The 15,596-nt window shown below is 48.3% G+C and overlaps 1 protein-coding gene across 1 annotated transcript in view; it reads left to right on the top strand.

Moving 5' to 3' along the window:
• The window catches only part of LOC106587666 (fibroblast growth factor 7), a 42,865-nt gene that overhangs the window by 24,607 nt on the left and 2,662 nt on the right, over nt 1–15,596 (top strand). The window lies entirely within an intron of this gene.

Raw genomic sequence — 15,596 nt, 5'->3', positions numbered from 1 at the left:
ATAACTACAGCCTAGCCCCAGCACGCTACCTCTCATCATATAACTACAGCCTAGCCCCAACACGCTACCTCTCATCATATAACTACAGCCTAGCCCCAACACAATACCTCTCATCATATAACTACAGCCTAGCCCCAACACAATACCTCTCATCAAATAACTACAGCCTAGCCCCAACACGCTACCTCTCATCATATAACTACAGCCTAGCCCCAACACAATACCTCTCATCATATAACTACAGCCTAGCCCCAACACAATACCTCTCATCATATAACTACAGCCTAGCCCCAGCACGCTACCTCTCATCATATAACTACAGCCTAGCCCCAACACAATACCTCTCATCATATAACTACAGCCTAGCCCCAGCACGCTACCTCTCATCATATAACTACAGCCTAGCCCCAACACGCTACCTCTCATCATATAACTTCAGCCTAGCCCCAGCACGCTACCTCTCATCATATAACTACAGCCTAGCCCCAACACGCTACCTCTCATCATATAACTACAGCCTAGCCCCAGCACGCTACCTCTCATCATATAACTACAGCCTAGCCCCAACACACTACCTCTCATCATATAACTTCAGCCTAGCCCCAGCACGCTACCTCTCATCATATAACTACAGCCTAGCCCCAACACGCTACCTCTCATCACACAACTACAGCCTAGCCCCAGCACGCTACCTCTCATCATATAACTACAGCCTAGCCCCAGCACGCTACCTCTCATCATATAACTACAGCCTAGCCCCAACACGCTACCTCTCATCATATAACTACAGCCTAGCCCCAACACGCTACCTCTCATAAAATAACTACAGCCTAGCCCCAGCACGCTACCTCTCATCATATAACTACAGCCTAGCCCCAACACAATACCTCTCATCATATAACTACAGCCTAGCCCCAACACGCTATCTCTCATCATATAACTACAGCCTAGCCCCAACACAATACCTCTCATCATATAACTACAGCCTAGCCCCAACACAATACCTCTCATCATATAACTACAGCCTAGCCCCAACACGCTACCTCTCATCATATAACTACAGCCTAGCCCCAACACAATACCTCTCATCATATAACTACAGCCTAGCCCGAACACAATACCTCTCATCATATAACTACAGCCTAGCCCCAACACAATACCTCTCATCATATAACTACAGCCTAGCCCCAACACGCTACCTCTCATCATATAACTACAGCCTAGCCCCAACACAATACCTCTCATCATATAACTACAGCCTAGCCCCAACACGCTACCTCTCATCATATAACTACAGCCTAGCCCCAACACAATACCTCTCATCAAATAACTACAGCCTAGCCCCAACACGCTACCTCTCATCAAATAACTACAGCCTAGCCCCAACACAATACCTCTCATCAAATAACTACAGCCTAGCCCCAACACAATACCTCTCATCAAATAACTACAGCCTAGCCCCAGCGCGCTACCTCTCATCATATAACTACAGCCTAGCCCCAACACGCTACCTCTCATCATATAACTACAGCCTAGCCCCAACACAATACCTCTCATCATATAACTACAGCCTAGCCCCAACACAATACCTCTCATCATATAACTACAGCCTAGCCCCAACACACTACCTCTCATCATATAACTACAGCCTAGCCCCAGCACGCTACCTCTCATCATATAACTACAGCCTAGCCCCAACACGCTACCTCTCATCATATAACTTCAGCCTAGCCCCAGCACGCTACCTCTCATCATATAACTACAGCCTAGCCCCAACACGCTACCTCTCATCATATAACTACAGCCTAGCCCCAGCACGCTACCTCTCATCATATAACTACAGCCTAGCCCCAACACACTACCTCTCATCATATAACTTAAGCCTAGCCCCAGCACGCTACCTCTCATCATATAACTACAGCCTAGCCCCAACACGCTACCTCTCATCATATAACTACAGCCTAGCCCCAACACGCTACCTCTCATCATATAACTACAGCCTAGCCCCAGCACGCTACCTCTCATCATATAACTACAGCCTAGCCCCAACACGCTACCTCTCATCATATAACTACAGCCTAGCCCCAACACGCTACCTCTCATCATATAACTACAGCCTAGCCCCAACACGCTACCTCTCATCAAATAACTACAGCCTAGCCCCAGCACGCTACCTCTCATCAAATAACTACAGCCTAGCCCCAACACAATACCTCTCATCAAATAACTACAGCCTAGCCCCAACACAATACCTCTCATCAAATAACTACAGCCTAGCCCCAGCGCGCTACCTCTCATCATATAACTACAGCCTAGCCCCAACACGCTACCTCTCATCATATAACTACAGCCTAGCCCCAACACAATACCTCTCATCATATAACTACAGCCTAGCCCCAACACAATACCTCTCATCATATAACTACAGCCTAGCCCCAACACACTACCTCTCATCATATATCTACAGCCTAGCCCCAACACGCTACCTCTCATCATATCACTACAGCCTAGCCCCAACACAATACCTCTCATCATATAACTACAGCCTAGCCCCAGTCTTCCCTTTGGAGATATTAACCAGTGAGAACTGGGTCATCTCCTGCTTCCCATGGGAGATATTAACCAGTGAGGGTTGGATCATCTCCTGCTTCCCATGGGAGATATTAACCAGTGAGGGTTGGATCATCTCCTGCTTCCCATGGGAGATATTAACCAGTGAGGGTTGGATCATCTCCTGCTTCCCATGGGAGATATTAACCAGTGAGGGTTGGATCATCTCCTGCTTCCCATGGGAGATATTAACCAGTGAGGGCTGGATCATCTCCTGCTTCCCATGGGAGATATTAACCAGTGAGGGCTGAATCATCTCCTGCTTCCCATGGGAGATATTAACCAGTGAGGGTTGGATCATCTCCTGCTTCCCATGGGAGATATTAACCAGTGAGGGCTGGATCATATCCTGCTTCCCATGGGAGATATTAACCAGTGAGGGCTGAATCATCTCCTGCTTCCCATGGGAGATATTAACCAGTGAGGGCTGGATTGAGAAGAAGGGATTGAGAAACATTCGTGCAACTTCAACCTTCCCACAACTGTACCATTGGCTTCAATACATGATCCAAGACTTACCCAAAATGTTTAGTAAAGTTTCTCACGTTAGGGTTTGGCAGTGGTCTAGCTCTCTGAGTCTGACTATTACAGCGGTTCTCTCTCTCCCACTCCCTCCCCCTCTCCACTGCAGTTCTATCTCCCTGACATTGAGATATTGGCATCAATTTTGATCTGACAAATAGCTGTGGCTCAAAGAGCTCAGCACTTAATCTGAGTGTCTATGTCCATGAAGCTGCTACACACACATCAAAGCATGACAACTGCCTGTCTGTTGCTCTGTGTCTCTCTGTGTGCCTGTCTGTTGCTCTGTGTCTCTCTGTGTGCCTGTCTGTTGCTCTGTGTCTCTCTGCCTGTCTGTCTGCTGCTCTCTGTCTGTTGCTCTGTGTATGTCTGTCTGCTGCTCTGTGTCTGCCTGTCTGTCTGTTGCTCTGTGTCTGTATGTCTGTATGTTTCTCTGTGTCTGTATGTCTGTCTGTTGCTCGGTGTCTGTATGTCTGTCTGTCTGTTGCTCGGTGTCTGTATGTCTGTCTGTTGCTCTGTGTCTGTCTGCCTGCCTGTCTGTTGCTCTGTGTCTGTCTGCCTGCCTGTCTGTTGCTCTGAGTCTGTCTGTCTGCCTGTCTGTTGCTCTGAGTCTGTCTGCCTGCCTGCCTGTCGCTCTGTGTCTGTCTGTCGCTCTGTGTCCGTCTGTCTGTCTGTCTGTCTGTCTGTCTGTCTGTCTGTCTGTCTGTCTGTCTGTCTGTCTGTCTGTCTGTCTGTCTGTCGCTCTGTGTCTGTCTGTAGCTGTGTCTGTCTGTCTGTCTGTAGCTCTGTGTCTGTCTGTAGCTCTGTGTCTGTCTGTAGCTCTGTGTCTGTCTGTTGCTCTGTGTCTGTCTGTGTCACTCTGTCACTTTGTGTGTGTCTCCTGCTCTGTGCACTGTTTATTTTTTAATATAACCTTTATTTAATTAGGCAAGTCAGTTAAGAACAAATTCTTATTTACAATGACGGCCTACCAAAAGGCCTCCTGCGGGGACAGGGGCTGGGATTAAAAATAAAATATAGGACAACACACACATCATGACAAGAGAGAGAACACTACATAAAGAGAGACCTAAGACAAAAACAGCAAGGCAGCAACACGTAACACAGCATGGTAGCAACACAACATGGTAGCAGCACAAAACATGGTACAAACATTATTGGGCACAGACAACAGCACAAAGGGCAAGCAGGTAGAGACAATACATCACGTAAAGCAGCCACAACTGTCAGTAAGAGTGTCCATGATTGAGTCTTTGAATGAATAGATTGAGATAAAACTGTCCAGTTTGAGTGTTTGTTGCAGCTCGTTCCAGTCGCTAGCTGCAGTGAACTAAAAAGACGAGCGACCCAGGGATGTGTGTGCTTTGGGGACCTTTAACAGAATGTGACTGTCAAAACGGGTGTTGTATGTGGAGGATGAGGGCTGCAGTAGATCTCTCAGATAGGGGGTGGGAGTGAGGCCTAAGAGGGTTTTATAAATAAGCATCGACCAGTGAGTCTTGCGATGGGTTTACAGAGATGACCCGTTTACATAGGAGTATAGAGTGCAGTGATGTGTCCTATAAGGAGCATTGGTGGCAAATCTGATGACCGAATGGTAAATAACATCTATCCACTCGAGAGCACCCTTACCTGCCGATCTATAAATGATGTCTCCGTAATCTAGCATGGGTAGGATGGTCATCTGAATCAGGGTTAGTTTGGCAGCTGGGGTGGAAGAGGAGCGATTACGATAGAGGAAACCAAGTCTAGATTTAACTTTAGCCTGCAGCTTTGATATCTGCTCAGAGAAGGACAGTGTACTGTCTAGCCATACTCCCAAGTACTTATATGAGGTGACTATCTAAAGCTCTAAACCCTCAGAGGTAGTAATCACACCTGTGGGGAGAGGGGCATTCTTCTTACCAAACCACATGACCTTTGTTTTGGAGGTGTTCAGAACAAGGTTAAGGGTAGAGAAAACTTGGACACTAAGATAGCTTTGTTGTAGACCATTTAACACAAAATCCGGGGAGGGGCCAGCTGAGTATCAGACTGTATCATCTGCATTTAAATGGATGAGAGAGCTTCCTACTGCCTGAGCTATGTTGTTGATGTAAATTGAGAAGAGCATGGGGCCTAGGATTGAGCCTTGAGGTACTCCCCTGCTGATACAGCAGATTTTCTGACATCATATACTGAACTCTTTGAGAGAGGTAGTTAGCAAACCAGGCCAAAGACCCCTCAGAGACACCAATACTCCTTAGCCGGCCCACAAGAATGGAATGGTCTACCGTATCAAAAGCTTTGGCCAAGTCAATAAAAATAGCAGCACAGCATTGCTTAGAATAAAAGGCAATGGTGACATCATTGAGGACCTTTTAGGTTGCAGTGACATCCATAACCTGAGCGGAAACCAGTTTGCATACCAGAGAGAATACTATAGACATCAAGAAAGCCAGTCAGTTGATTATTGACAAGTTTTTCCAACACTTTTGATAAACAGGGCAAAATAGAAATAGGCCTATAACAGTTAGGATCAGCTTGATCTCCCCCTTTAAATAAAGGATGAACCATGGATACCTTCCAAGCAATGAGAACCTCCCCAGAAAGGAGAGATATGTTAAAAAGGTCGGAGATAAGCTTGGCGGTAATATGGGCAGCAACCTTAAAGAAGAAAGGGTCTAAACCATCTCACCCAGATGGTTATTTGGGGTCAAGTTTCAGGAGCTCTTTTAGCACCTTGGACTCAGTGACTGCCTGCACGGAGAAACTTTGTTGCGGGGCAGGGAAAAAAAGAGGGAGAAGCATCTGGGATACTCACATTAGTAGGGGTGGGAGACTAGGAAATGTTGGACGGGCAAGGAGGCATGGCTGAGTCAATAGGAATCCTGACTTAATGAAGTGGTGATTAAAGAGCTCAGCCATGTGCTTCTTGTCATTAACAACCACATCATTAACTTTAAGGGACATGGGCAGCTGTGAGGAGGAGGGTTTATTCTCCAGAACTTCTTGGGGTTAGACCTACAGAGAGAGAACTGCTCCTTAAAGTAACTAACTTTGGCCTTCCGGATAGCCTGAGTGCACTTATTTCTCATTTTCCTGAACGAGAGCCAGTCAGTATAAGGTCACAAGGCGAGACTCAGATGCAGACACGGGAGGCAGATGGTTTGAGTCTTTGATATTTATTAGTAATCCAAAAGGGGTAGGCAAGAGAATGGTCGTGGACAGGCAAAAGGTCCAAACCAGTTCAGAGTCCAGGAGGTACAGTGTGGCAGGCAGGCTCGAGGGCAGGCAGACGGGTCCAAAAAACAGGCAAGGGTCAAAACCGGGAGGACTAGCAAAAGAGAATAGAAAAGTCAGGAGCACAGGAAAAACACGCTGGTTGACTTGGAACATACAAGACGAACTGGCACAGACAGAAAACACAGGTTTAAATACCCAGGGGATAATGGGGAAGATGGGTGACACCTGGAGGAGGTGGAGACAAGCACAAAGACAGGTGAAACAGATCAGGGTGCGACAGTACCCCCCCTCTAGGGGCTCCACCTGGTGTCCTACCCGGGCGCATACCTGGTTGACCGGGGTGCCGGCAGTGGAAGTCGGCAATGAGGGCTGGGTCCAGGATGTCTCTAGCGGGAACACAGCACCTCTCCTCCGGGCCATAACCCTCCCAGTTAACCAGGTACTGGAAACCCCTGCCCCGTGGACGAACACTCAGGAGGCGTCTCACCGTGTACACCGGATGGCCATCGATGACACGGGGCGGAGGGGTGGGCCTGGAAACAGAAGACAAAGGGATGTGAGACATGGGCTTAATCCTAGACACATGGAACATAGGGTGAATACGGAGAGTACGGGGTAACAAAATATGAACAGCAGTGGACCTAAGGACTCTAGAGATGGAGAAAGGGCCAATGAAATAGGGGGAAGGTTTGTGGGACTCCACCCGAAGGGGCAGGTCCTGTGTGGATAGCCATACCCTCTGCCCGATGCGATAGTGAGGAGCTGGAGTCCGGCGGCAATCCACTTGTCGACGATACCTGGAGTTGGTCTTGAGAAGCGCCGCCGGGGATCTTCTCCAGGTACGCCGACAGCGGCGGACAAACTTCTTGGCCAAGGGTATGTTGACTTCCTGCTCTTGTTCTGGGAAGAATGGAGGCTGATACCCCATGGAGCATTCGAAAGGGGAGAGTCCCATGGCCGAACAGGAAAGAGTGTTCCGGGCATACTCCACCCAAACCAGTTGTCGGCTCCAGGTAGTGGGGTTGGTCGAGACGAGGCATCTTAAGGTTGTTTCTAGGTCTTGGTTTACCCGCTCCGACTGGCCGTTGGATTAGGGATGGAATCCGAAGGACAGGCTGGCCGACAACCCAATAAGGGTGCAGAACGCCTTCCAGAACTGAGACGAGAACTGAGGACCCGGTTGGAGACCATGTCCACCAGGAGTCCGTGGATCCTGAAGAAGTGCTGCACCGTCTCGTCGGCAGAGGGTTGTTTGGGGAGATGGATGAAATGGGCGGCTTTGGAAAACCGATCTACTACCATCAGAATGACGGTGTTTCCATCAGACGGAGGGAGCCCAGTGACAAAGTCTAGGGAGATATGGGACCAGGGACAGGTAGTGGCTGAAGAAGGTCGGAAGGGGCTTGCCGCGGAGTCTTATTCTGAGCACAAACAGTGCATACGGCGATGAAGGCAGATGCGTCAGGAACCATTGTGGGCCACCAGAAACATTGTCAGAGGAAGGCCATGGTTCGACGGGAACCCAGATGACAGGTAAGCCTGGAGGAATGAGACTATTCCAGGGCTCGGGACCAGACTGAATTAGGGATGAACTGGTTAGCCGGGCCCCTTCCAGGGGCAGGCTGGGAACGTTGTGCCTTGTGGACCAGGGTCTCAATACCCCATCCCACAGCAGCCGCAAGGCATGAAGTAGGGAGGATGGTCTCGGAGTCATAGGACGTGGCAGTGGGACTGTACAGGCGAGAGAGGGCATCAGGTTTAACATTCTTGGACCCTGGGCGATAGGAAATGGTGAAGTTGAAACTGGTCAATAGCAGAGCCCACCGGGCCTGCCTGGAGTTAAGGCGCTTGGATGTGCGGAGATATTCCAAATTCTTGTGGTCGGTCCAAACCAAAAACTTGTGTTTTGCTCCCTCCAGCCAGTGTCTCCACTCCTCCAGTGCCATCTTGTTCTCGGTTACCCACGTCATAGTTTCTTTCTGCAGAGTTGAGACGATGGGACAGGAAGGTACAGGGATGGAGCTTTTGGTCCTTGACGGATTGCTGGGACAGGATAGCCCTCACTCCAACGTCAGAAGCATCGGCCTCAACCACAAACTGACGGGACAGGTCCGGATGGACGAGGATGGGGGCCGTAGTGAACCGGCGCTTCAGGTCCACAAAGGCTCTGTCAACCGCTGGGGACCATGTGAATGGTACCTTGGGAGAGGTGAGTGCCGAGAGGGGGGCCGCCAGGGTGCTGTAGCCTCGAATGAAACGCCGGTAGAAATTGGCAAACCCCAGGAAACGTTGCAGCTAAACCCTGGATGTAGGTTAGGGCCAATCCACTACTGCTTTCACCTTTTCCGGGTCCATCTGGTCATTTCCTTCAGCGATGACATATCCCAGAAAGGAGAAGGTAGAACGGTGGAACTCGCATTTCTCTGCTCTCACAAATAAATGGTTCTCTAGGAGGCGCTGAAGGACTTGTCGAACATGGAGGACGTGTTCTTGGGCAGAATGGGGATAAAACAGGATGTCGTCGAGGTAGACGAACACGAAACGGTTTAACATGTCCCAGAGCACATCGTTTACCAGGGCCTGGAAGACCGCGGAGGCGTTCGTGAGTCCAAACGGCATGACCAGGTACTCATAATGTCCACTGGCAGTGTTGAAGGCTGTCTTCCACTCATCCCCTTCGCGTATCCGAACCAGGCGGTAGGCATCCGAAGGTCCAGCTTGGAGAAGATGGTAGGCCCCTGGAGAGGTTTGAAAGGCGAGGAGAGGAAGGGGGTAACAATTCTTGATCGTTATGTCATTAAGGTCCAGGTAGTCAATGCACGGACGCAGGGTCTTGTCCTTCTTTTCCACAAAGAAAAACCCTGCGCCGTCAGGGGATGCAGAAGGACGGATGCCTCCAGCAGCCAGAGTCCTCAATGTACTCCTCCATGGCCTTGGTCTCCGGGCCGGATAGGGAATATAACCGACCACGAGACGGTGTGGTGCATGGGAGAAGGTCAATGGAACAATCGTAGGGACAATGCGGGGGAAGAGAAGTAGCCCGTGCCTTGCTGAAGACCTCCTGGAGGTCATGGTACTCTGCGGGGATGGCAGAGAAATCTGAGGCTTGACTTCAGCCCTGAGGAGGCCGCCTCGGGGAAGGCTGGCCTGCTTTGAGGCAATGGGAATGGTAGAATGGACTCCAACCCAGGAATGAACTCATGGTCCAGTCAATAACGGGGTTGTGTTTTTGGAGCCAAGAAAATCCCAACACAACAGGAACATGGGGGGACTCAATGAGGAGAAACTGTATAGCCTCACTGTGATTTCCTGAAACCCACAGATTAACAGGAAGTGCTGTAGGTAACTCTACCAATGGAGCGGCCATCCAGTGCTCTAGCGTCCATGGGAACAGAGAGGAGTTGAGTGGGGATACCTAATTCAGAAACTAGGGTAGCGTACATAAAACTCTCATCCGCCCTAGAGTCAATGAGCACCCGGAGAGACTTAGACTGGTCTCCCCACAGCAGTATCACAAAAAAAGGAGTGCAGTTGATGGGAATTAGAAGATTCCCAGTCGGCTCACCAGAGTGCTTGTACCTACTAACGAAATAGGTCTCTTAACCGGCCAGGTGGCTATATAATGTCCAGCAGCCCCACAGTACAGACAACTGTTGAAACTTAGTCTATGTGAACGTTCCCAAGGCGATAATCTAGCTCTGCCCAGTTGCATAGATTCCGGTGTATCTGACTCACCCGTCGCCGATGATTCTCGTGGGAACTCGGCTGGCTTCGGGTCTTCTCGGAAATACAGCCGTTGGGGACTTCCGGATTCCTTTGGAGATGAACGAGTGTGCCCAAGACCACAAGTGTGCCTCACTCCTGCGTTCCCGTAGACGCCCATCAATCCTAAGAGTAAGGGCGATAAGGGAATTGAGGCCCAGCGGTAACTCCCGAGCTGCTAGCTTGTCTTTTATTTCTTCTGAGAGTCCGTGACGGAAGGTATCGAATAGGGACTCCGGATTCCAGGGACACTCAGCGGCCAATGTGTGAAAATCTACTGTGTAGTCTGCCACACTACGGGAGTCTTGACGTAACTCAAGTAGTTTTCGAGCTGCCTCTCTCCCGGATACTGGAAAATCGAACACCTTCCTCACCTCTGCCATGAAATCTTCCAGATGATGACAAATGGCGGATTGTTGATCCCAAACTGCCGTAACCCAGGAGAGCGCCCTTCCCGACATTAGCGTAATAATATACGGTATCTTCGTACCGGTCCAAAGGGAATGAAGATGGCTGTAGCTCAAAAATAAGGGACCATTGAGAAAGAAAACCACGGCAGGTTTCAGGATCCCCAGAATATCGCTCCGGAGGAGGTAAGCAGGGTTCTCGAGGAGCCGGGGTAGGCTGTACAAACCCACCACTGGTAGTAGACAGGTTACTGGGTGGTTGTGAGGTCTAAGAGGTGGCAGGCTGCCTTTGAGCTAACTCACTGTTTCGCTCCATAATAGCCTTGAACCCTTGGTTGTGGCATTCCACCAGGGAACGAAGCCCTTCCAAAAGGTCCAGCAGTAGCTCCTCATGCCTCCCTGCAGGGAGAGCTGGTCCAAGTCTGCTGGGTCTGTCATGGCCAGTTCGTACTATAAGGGCACAAGGTGAGACCCAGATGCAGACACGGGAGGAAGATGGTTCGAGTCTTTGATATTTATTAGTAATCCAAAAGGGGTAGGCAAGAGAATGGTCGTGGACAGGCAAAAGGTCCAAACCAGTTCACAGTCCAGGAGGTACAGCATGGCAGGCAGGTTTGAGGTCAGGGCAGGCAGAATGATCAGGCAGACGGGTACAGAGTCCAGAAAACAGGCAAGGGTCAAAACCGGGAGGACTAGCAAAAGAGAATAGAAAAGCCAGGCGCACGGGGAAAACACGCTGGTTGACTTGGAACATAAGACGAACTGGCACAGACAGACAGAAAACAAAGGTTTAAATACCCAGGGGATAATGGGGAAGATGGGTGACACCTGGAGGGGGTGGAGACAAGCACAAGGTCAGGTGAAACAGATCCGAGTGTGACAGCCAGCCTGAGTATGCATGTGCTGAGCCTTTCGCCAAATGCAATTCTTAAGGTGGAGTAACTCTGCAAGATCACGGTCGAACCAGGGGCTGAACCTGTTTTTAATTATCATTTTCTTTATGGAGGTGTGTTTGTTGACAATACCACTGAAAATATCAAAAAAGAAGGTCCAAGCGTCTTCGACAGAGGGGATCAAGCTGATTCTACACCATTTTATAGAGGCCAGTTCATGAAGGAAGGCTTGCTCATTAAAGTTTTTTAGCAAGTGTCTTTGACAAATCAGGACATGTCGTTTCACTGAGCAGCCATTACGAACACAGGCTGTAAAACAGTGATCACTAAGGTCATTACAGAAAACACCAGACTGATATTTATCAGAATTATTTGTGAGGATAACATCAAGAAGAGTAGCCTTTTCTGGGTGTTTGGAGTCATACCTTGTGGGATTGGTAATAATCTGAGAAAGATTTTGGGAGTCCCATTGCTTTAGGACTTGGTCAGGTGGTTTAAGCATGTCCCAGTTTAGGTCACCTAGCAGGACAAATTCAGACTTAGTGTAAGGGGCCAGGAGAGATCTTAGGGCAGATAGGGTACAGGCCGGAGTTGATGGAGGACGATAGCACACAGCAACAGTCAACAAAGAGCTATTTGAAAGTTTAATACTTAAAACCAGCAAATCAAATAGTTTGGGGACAGACTTGGTGGAGACAACCGAGTGCTGAAGGTGATCCTTGGTAAAAATTGCCACTCCCCCAACTTTGGAAGATCTGTCTTGCCCAAAAAGCTTATAACCAGAAAGGTTGACATCAGTATTCAAAACACTCTTCCTTAACCACATCTCAGTAATGACCAACACATCTGGATTGGAGCTGTGAACCCACACTTTCAATTGATCCATTTTAGGTAATAAGCTTCTAGTGTTAACGTGCAGAAAACCCAGGCTTTTATGAGAGCAGAAATCAGTGAAGAAGATATCAGAGCACAAGTCAGAATTGGGGCTAGCAACTGTAGATGGGCCAGGGTGTACAAGCACATTTCCAGATATCATCAACAGTAATGCAATCAAGGCACGGTATAGCTCGCCGTGATGGCTGAGCTATGTACTCAGAATATTGAAAAATGTGCTTTCTCCGTAAAGCTATTTTAAAATCTGACACAGCGGTTGCATAAAGGAGTAGTCTATCTATAATTCTTAAAATAATTGTTATGTATTTTGTCAACGTTTATGATGAGTATTTTTGTAAATTGATGTGCACATTCACCGGGTGTTTTGGTGGGAATACATTTTCTGAATATCACGCGCCAATGTAAAATGCTGTTTTTGGATATAAATATGAACTTTATCGAACAAAACATTGTGTAACATAATGTCCTAGGAGTGTCATCTGATGAAGATCGTCAAAGGTTAGTGCTTCATTTCGCTGTGTTTTGGGTTTTATTGACACATGTCCTTGCTTGGAAAATGGCTGTGTGATTATTTTTATCTATGTACTCTCCTAACATAATCTAATGTTTTGCTTTCGCTGTAAAGCCTTGTTGAAATCGGACAATGTGGTTAGATTAACGAGAAGTGTATCTTTAAAATGGTGTAAAATAGTCGTATGTTTGAGAAAGTTGAATTATGAAAGCGAATTAAGAAAGCGCATTCTTTCTTATTTATCTCCGGTAATGAACATACTATTCTCCGTCTTAAATTGTATTGTTTATTTGCGTATTAGGATACCTAAGGTTTGATTATAAACGTTGTTTGACTTGTTTGGAAAAGTTTATTAGTAACGTTTGGGATTCATTTTGTATGCATTTTGATGGAGGGAAACTGGATGGATTATTGACTGATGCGCGCCAGCTAAACTGAGTTTTTATGGATATAAAGAAGCACATTATTGAACAAAAGGACCATTTGTGATGTAACTGGGACCTTTTGGAGTGCCAACAGAAGAAGATCAAAGGTAAGGCATTTTTTATATCGCTATTTCTGACTTTCGTGTCGCATTTGCCTGGTTGAAATATGCTTTTCATGTGTTGGTTTGCGGGGCGCTGTCCTCAGGTAATCGCATGGTTTGCTTTCACCGTAAAGCCTTTTTGAAATCTGACACAGCGGCTGGATTAACAACAAGTTAAGCTTTATTTTGATGTACTACACTTGTGATTTTATGAAAGTTAAATATTTATAGTAATTTAATTTGAATTTGGCGCTCTGCAATTTCACCGAATGTTGTCGAGGTGTCCCGCTAGCGGCACGCCTTTCCCAAACTTAATGATGCTTGGTCATCTGTGATCATTAACTCTGAGGGAGGTGAACCAGAAGAGAGAGATTTTTTGATAAACACAATGTCACTTTGAGAGTTATATTACTGTTGTCTGGGCCTGGCTGACACACACACACACACACACACACACACACACACACACACACACACACACACACACACACACACACACACACACACACACACACACACACACACACACACACACACACACACACACACACACACACACACACACACACACACACACACACACAGGTGTTGCTCTGGAACCGCTCACTCGCTATCACAACTGTGTTTTATTAACATATTAATCCTGGGTTGGACCTGACAGTTGTTTTGCTACGATATATACTAGACACCATCTGATGTTCTTCATGTTTAATGAACCAGTAAATTGGAAAATGAATTGTTATGCCCCCTTTTCAAAAGAAAAACACTATATTATTGTAGCTTTTTACTACATTTTACATTTTACATTTTAGTCATTTAGCAGACGCTCTTATCCAGAGCGACTTACAAATTGGTGCATTCACCTATAATATCCAGTGGAACAACCACTTTACAATAGTGCATCTAAATCTTTTAAGGGGGGGGTTAGAAGGATTACTTTATCCTATCCCAGGTATTCCTTGAAGAGGTGGGGTTTCAGGTGTCTCCGGAAGGTGGTGATTGACTCCGCTGTCCTGGCGTCGTGAGGGAGCTTGTTCCACCATTGGGGTGCCAGAGCAGCGAACAGTTTTGACTGGGCTGAGCGGGAACTGTGCTTCCTCAGAGGTAGGGAGGCGAGCAGGCCAGAGGTGGATGAACGGAGTGCCCTTGTTTGGGTGTAGGGCCTGATCAGAGCCTGAAGGTACGGAGGTGCCGTTCCCCTCACAGCTCCGTAGGCAAGCACCATGGTCTTGTAGCGGATGCGAGCTTCGACTGGAAGCCAGTGGATAGAGCGGAGGAGCGGGGTGACGTGAGAGAACTTGGGAAGGTTGAACACCAGACGGGCTGCGGCGTTCTGGATGAGTTGTAGGGGTTTAATGGCACAGGCAGGGAGCCCAGCCAACAGCGAGTTGCAGTAATCCAGACGGGAGATGACAAGTGCCTGGATTAGGACCTGCGCCGCTTCCTGTGTGAGGCAGGGTCGTACTCTGCGAATGTTGTAGAGCATGAACCTACAGGATCGGGTCACCGCCTTGATGTTGGTGGAGAACGACAGGGTGTTGTCCAGGGTCACGCCAAGGCTCTTAGCACTCTGGGAGGAGGACACAAGGGAGTTGTCAACCGTGATGGCGAGATCATGGAACGGGCAGTCCTTCCCCGGGAGGAAGAGCAGCTCCATCTTGCCGAGGTTCAGCTTGAGGTGGTGATCCGTCATCCACACTGATATGTCTGCCAGACATGCAGAGATGCGATTCGCCACCTGGTTGTCAGAAGGGGGAAAGGAGAAGATTAATTGTGTGTCATCTGCATAGCAATGATATGAGAGACCATGTGAGGATATGACAGAGCCAAGTGACTTGGTGTATAGCGAGAATAGGAGTGGGCCAAGAACAGAGCCCTGGGGGACACCAGTGGTGAGAGCACGTGGTGCGGAGACAGATTCTCGCCACGCCACCTGGTAGGAGCGACCTGTCAGGTAGGACGCAATCCAAGCGTGCGCGGTGCCGGAGATGCCCAGCTCGGAGAGGGTGGAGAGGAGGATCTGATGGTTCACGGTATCAAAGGCAGCAGATAGGTCTAGAAGGATGAGAGCAGAGGAGAGAGAGTTAGCTTTAGCAGTGCGGAGAGCCTCCGTGACACAGAGAAGAGCAGTCTCAGTTGAATGCCCAGTCTTGAAACCTGACTGATTAGGATCAAGAAGGTCATTCTGAGAGAGATAGCAAGAGAGCTGGCCAAGCACGGCGCGTTCAAGAGTTTTGGAGAGAAAG

Source organism: Salmo salar, chromosome ssa26, assembly GCF_905237065.1.
Source record: "Salmo salar chromosome ssa26, Ssal_v3.1, whole genome shotgun sequence".
Taxonomy (NCBI): Eukaryota; Metazoa; Chordata; class Actinopteri; order Salmoniformes; family Salmonidae; genus Salmo; species Salmo salar.
This window is presented reverse-complemented; position numbering and strand designations above follow the sequence as displayed.